Below are 6,849 nucleotides of genomic sequence, written 5' to 3'. Positions count from 1 at the left end.
GCCATCTCTTGTCCATTCGCACAAATTAATTCCTAGACCAAATATGAAAAAAGCTGCTTTACCGGAGGTAAGCCATGTAACATGGGAGAATACGTGATCCTGTGTGATTTCACACTTGTTGTGTGAAAAGTTCCAGTGAGCTACACTTATATAATCTGAAATAAAGTAAATAATTGAAATATATGAAGAAATAAGAACTTAAGATGTTCTCACACATAATCCTTATTGAATTTATGAAATTTCCAACACACATGTAATATTTTATCACAAAATGAAATTATGATGAATATTATACATTGGGCCCCTTATAGGGGGCCCAAACAAAATTGGAGGGGCCCCCTGGCCCCCATGGTTTCTGCACCTTTTAGGGTAATTGTGTTTTCAGGAACATATTTTATATCTTGTGCTAATCACTATAATAATCATGGATTTGAGAATGCAAGTGACTAGATGATCACTTATAATCCACTCTTTTTTGGCACAAGTTCCTTTTGTTTTATTGTGATTTCATCATGCTACGAATGCAATTTTTACATGGTTCGATTGTCATGTATGTCTGTTAACACATACTGCGGAGTTTTAGCGATTATTTAAGATTTTGTTCAATCTATGCTTTCGTGGTTAGGTTAGGCAGGTTAAGTTTGGTTCCCTTAGCATTAACATAAAGTCCCTAAATGCATTATACTAAGGTTCCGATTTACTTCTACATTCATTCCCATGTTTCTACGATATTTACTGTCGCTTGTCGACGGAGAATATTTTCTCCATGAGAAGTGCGTAAGGTAATTTTCAAGTTGTTTTTTCAACATAAATAACTTTTTTTGAGTCCAAACAGTGCTCAGGTTCAAATTTCGTGTGACAATGATTTCCAAAATTCTACAATAATTAGTCTTTGTGCTAGGAGAAATCATAAAACAATTGGAACCGTTACCCTTTTTTTAGCCACGGGTTCCTAATTATGAACAAAAAGTTGTATATTTCAGATCCACGAGGCCTCTCTGGGTTGTTTGTTCTTGGCGACCAGGTTTATTTATTTTTGAAAAACAGAAATATTTTGAGTGTGATAAATAGGGAGGGGGCAATCCTTTCTCTTTTAGCAGTTTCCAATAATGTTAACTTTTGAAAACACCTTCCTATTAACTGTCGCTTAGAAACATGCACTTGGTGCTTTCCTGGTAGTAGTAAAACTGTGTCAGTTCTGGTATATATCTGGTAGATTACCAAGAATATCTTATAAATTACAATAGTAATGGAGACCATTTATGTAGTTTATGTCAACTGCTGTTTTAATGTTTCTTTACATGATGTTGTGAAAAAAGATCATATGGAAGTTAACTCGTTTATGAAAGAATAATGCATGGCACGAGAAGCATCTCGATGCAACATTCTTTACTTTACACAAGTTTTAGCAAAATAATTATAAAAACTGTCAAGAGATGGGATTTAAATTAAATTTAATATAAAGTCACTTAAAGCAGAAATAGGCTAATCAGGACTGGAGTAATCAAACCCAGGAGATGGCGTTTGCATCTCGGATGGATTATGTAGGGACTATGGTGATCAGGGTGGATAAAAATAATGATTTTTGTTTTTAAAAAATGTTTTTTCTTCCTTATAGAAAGGCTTCTTCTGGTAAACAGCCCTGAAAAATATTTGAATAATTTGATTAGAAGCCAATAAAAAATATTTATGTAAATATACATTTTTCCATATCTGATACTGTGTATATGAACCTACTATGGAAATGTTTGTTCAGTGTGTTAATGAAACTATAATAATTTCAGTAACATTTCTTCCAGTGAAAATAAAACATTCTGGATGTACTATATAATTTTAACTTAAAATATTTTTTGTAGTCTTTGTAGCTGAATTTTGGCATTTTTTAAAAGGATAGTTAGCAAATATAAGCTGACATATTTATTTAGAGTTTAATGATAATGACACTATTTAAAGTATAACATGATTAGTATTATGTGTATTAATCCACACAAAATGTTTGCTATTTTTGCCCATAAAAATGATTGAATTTTAAATCAAGAGCAATTTAAGTGTGTTTACAGTTTACGTTTCCTTTCATATGACTCTCATCCATCAGTACACATATTTTGTATACTTTCTTTTATTTCTTAGAGCATAATAAACACCATTCAATGATTACGAGATTAATGTACTTTCACGAAAAGCGATTTTGATATCAGCCTCCCTGATGGCATAGTGGTAATGTTGTCTCCTTGTAATCAATAAGTTCTGGGTTTAATACCTGGTGGAGGCACATTCCACAGTGGTTCAGATCGTACTTTAAACTGTAGGTCCAATCCTGATTAGCCTATCCGTGCAGAAAGTGGACTTAAAACATCAATTCAAGGTTTTCATACATCTTGATATATATAACAAATCTTTATGTACATTATTCCATAAATTATTTCTTTAAACTGATTTAATCCACCTTGGTGATGATTCCGTATTTTTATATTTACTTGAAGTTTACCCCTGCCTCAATCTACTTTCAAGTGCATTTGCAGGTTTTACATTGCATCCCATCTATTCCTCACTCATGCCGAAAAATAGAGAATTGCACTGCTTAAGTCTGTCCTCTAGTGGCAGTTTTTATAAATGAACCTATCTCACTTCTCTAGTTTAAGACAGGACAGTTATCATGCAGCATCTGACAGGAGAAGTGTCTTTCTATCTGTCCTTAAGTCCAGGTTTTCGATGGCTTTCTATGGAGTGTGATACCAGGTGTGTTTTCCTATGCATGGAAGTGCTGGATCTACATTGAGCTTGATAAGGAAGTGCTAGTATGATTTTAGCTTGCACATACAATCTGCTGAACAATGAGGGATTGGTCAAATTAAATTTTCATTCTAGAACACTGCAAAGCTAATCCACGCTAATTTTTTTGTGTCCACTTACCAATGAAATCTGCAGGCACTTCAATTGTGTGTTTTGATAAGAGTGAAGGATAATCAATTACAGAACATGTATGAGTTATGTATAAAATTAAAAGGTATGTTTAAGTGAAGTGTGTCAATGTGAATTCAGAATATGTATTTATCGCGATCAATGGATTGTTCTATGCATTTGAGTGAGTGCAGATAAATCATTCTTGCCCCTTATTTAAATATATATTTATACTTGGGACAATTGTTATGTGAGGGACTCACCGATGGCATAATGGTAACGTCGTCACCTTGTAATCAAGGGGTCCCAGGTTTGATACCCAGCAGAGGCACATGGCACAGTGGTTCGTATCCCATGATAAACTGTAGGTCCAGTCCAGATTAGACTTTCTGTGCATAAAGTTGACTTAAAACAACAAATTGTTATGGGAGTAATAAATTTTTACATGTATATAATTATTTATTCAGATATTTTACTGGGGTGTAAGGGGTGCTCCTTCCACATAGTGCACCCAATAGTCAACCTCACTTCCATGTATTACACCCTGGACTGCAGACTAACGAGGCTCTGGCGACTGGCCCCATAGCCACTATAATTTTGTTTGTGTTGTCCTGTGTTTTGTCCTTATTCGTGCTCCTTTACAGCCTCAGCTTTTAACGAAAGACAGAAGATTTTAATATTTTATGATTTTAGTTCTGCAACGTTAGAGTTGTTATGTGTAACGATAAGGGGCTGGACCCCGTATAATGTGAAGGGTGCAAAATAGCCTTAGTGCTGACACACCCAAAATTTTAAATTCAAAATTCAAAATTCAAAAAAGATATTTTACTTTCCTTGTAAAAGGTAAGAGACTAGAATTGAATTGTGTATAGATTCACAATATTTTTATGAGGGAATATATATTCTATGTGGTCAAAAGTATCCAGACACACCTCAAAACGTGTTTATCATAGAGAGTGATAGAGTACTGCCATCTACTGTGTGGAACACATGGTCAGCCATCTTAGTAGTCTGTAGACAGCAGTATGGGATGGTCTGAGGAACTCACGGACTTTCAATGTTGTCAGGTGGTTGAGTGCCACTTGTGTAAGAAGTCTCTGTGTGAGATTTCCACCCTCCTAAACATCCCTAGGTCCACTGTTTCCGACGTTATAGTGAAGTGGAAACGTGAAGGTACGTGTACAACCCAAAAGCGTGCAAGCTGACCTCCAGAGAGCGTCTAGTGTTGAAGAGGGTCGTACAGGGTAATCGTGAATCATCCATCGCCACCTTCACACAGAAATTCCAAACTGTATGAGGATCTACTCCAAGCATCATGACTGTTTGGCGCGAGGTGCGGCAACTTTGTTTCCATGGCCGAGCAGCTGCCTATAAGCCAAACATCACACAGGCAAATGCAATGCAGTTTTCTAATGGTGATAATCAGGTCCCCTGTTGGATCTGCCTCCTCTAAATCCATGCAGCTTCTGTCTCATGTTTGGATTTGTTATTCCCCTTATTCTCCTTTCTGGTATTCTCTTGTTTGCCTATGTTGCATGATATGCTAATGTTGTTCATCTGTAGTGTTTACATAATTTCCTATGACCTTTCATGAATTTATTGTCCAATCTTGTGCCACAGCTCTTTCTTCCCACATTATTTTCATCTCACTTTACAGTTACTGCGCACGAGTAGTTTCACATAGAGCATATATTTATTTCAATTGTCTCAACATATTTCAATAGTGACAAAGGAATAAAATATAAAAATAATAACCCATGACACAACAGTCAATTCAGGGACCGAGCCTACCTACCACCTGCTGACCTCAGTCCCACCTGATCCTACTCACTGGTGGGAGGTCATCCAACCAGTTACAGGGTAACATGTGGTCAGCACGACGAATTCCCAGTCGTTGTTGTAGGTTTCCATGACCAAGTTACACAACTCATTCATAGCCCCAATTTCCTGACGATGGTGGGTGGCCACAGGTCTCATACACAGCCCGAAATATCAGGAGAAAAGTTGTTACGCAAGCAGTTCCATATCTTGATTATGCCCGACCCTGTGGCCGAGTGGTTAGAACATCGCGCTGTGACGCCAAGGGTCCCGGGTTCGAATCCCGGTCGGGCTTGGTTGTTTGTGAATGTCCATTCATCAATTTCATCACTCATCCCCATCTTCGCAAATTAGCCAACAGGCACAAAACGCGAAGTAAAATAAACTAAATCAAATCAAATCAAATATCTTGATTATTTCCTCTAACTCTATATTTTCACCATTCAAAGGCATTTTGGCATTGCTGGCCTCATGTTATCTTCCCTGAGCTTTCCTCTTTCTGTTTATGCACTTCCATTAAGCAACATAATCTTAGGGAAAATATCATTGTAAAATTCTAGCTTCTGTTTAACACCAGGCTGCCTAGATCCCCCTCTTGCTTGGCTTCTAACTGATGAAACTACATCTTGTGCTCAAATACTTTGTGCTGTGAGTTTGCACTGGTACATGTACTAGATGTACAGAAAGGTGGATGTCACCGAACTGGAACTAATGTTGGTATGAGAAATTATTTCCAACATGTAACAATGCCACTTCAAATTTACAATACATGAGATTTGCCATGGGAGAGAATAAGTTCTCGGAAGTCTGGTTCTGAGTTGCACACCTCAAGTCTATTCCAGCTTGTAAAAATAAACTAGTGAAATACAGAAGGTATGTTAACAAAGTTCGCAAGATTGCTGATGACTCTTCAAAATTTCAAGTTCGTATGATCGAGTGATAAAGTGGTAAAGAACAGACGGTCTTATTTAGTAGAATCATTCCTTTTGGACATTTATGACAGGGAGAACATGAAAATTCTTCTTCTGATAATTACTCGTCAAAACCACTTAGGATGTGTTTTTCAATGTAGCTTCTCTAATACTAATTACCTCCTAAAAGAGGCAATAGGGTGAACAGAGTGATATTGCTGAAAATCATAACCCTTTGTGGCCCAACTGTGAGGTAAAATAGGAGTTGATTGTTTTTAAAAAATAACAGCAGCCATGACAACCCATATACTTCGTTTACAAATTCCTTGGCATGCCGCTGCAAATCAATCAAGGATGACATCATACTGCTGAGAGAACCTTCGTGTTGACTGTGTGGATTGTGGTTTTAGGTAGAGATCATGAAGCTTACCAGCTTGCCGATCGTAGAACTGCACATGGTCAGCTCGCAATCTTCTGTAGGAGACTGTTGAATCATTCATGACATAGGCTCACTGAATTCTAAATTACTTAGTTTTTAAAGTTAACAAGAAAACAATGTTTTTTGGTTTCAAAAACCACCAATGTAATTGTAATATTCTGTTTGAAATTATTTCTATAAATAGCAGATAAAATAGTGTAATATGGTTTCAATGCCAATTAATGTAAGTCTATGAAATATTTATTGTATTTGATGATAAATGCTTTTACTTTTAATACAAATTGCAAATGGTTTTGAAAATGCTCAATACAAAACTACTTTAATAAAATTGAAACCATTAAAATGAGACATTGATTGAGTTGGTGTTTGAAGTCCACTTTATGCACAATAAGGCTAATCGGGACTGGATCTACAGTTTAAAGTGGGATCCAAACCACTATATGCATCAACCAGGTATCGAACCTGGGAGCCCTTGATTACAATGTGATGATGTGCAATTGGGGAGGCCCACAAAATGAGACGAATGAAATAAATGTAATAATAAAAACAATAAACAGTATATTATTTAAAACCAATGTTTGCATGGAATTGTAAGAACTATATTACTTGCTTAGTGCACTATTGGTTTACTGATGTAGCTATGCTATTATACGAGGTGCATCCAGAAAGTAAGTTCTGAAAGTACCCCAAGATGGCACGAGTGGTCAGAGCGGGACGAGCTTGCGCAGGAGTGGAGGAGGAACACATAGCCATAACCTGGCGCGAGCGCAGTTGTGTGGA

This window comes from Lepisma saccharinum, chromosome 24 (assembly GCF_977018435.1).
Source record: "Lepisma saccharinum chromosome 24, izLepSacc3.1, whole genome shotgun sequence".
In the NCBI taxonomy this organism is placed as follows: domain Eukaryota; kingdom Metazoa; phylum Arthropoda; class Insecta; order Zygentoma; family Lepismatidae; genus Lepisma; species Lepisma saccharinum.
Note: the sequence above shows the minus strand (reverse complement) of the source record.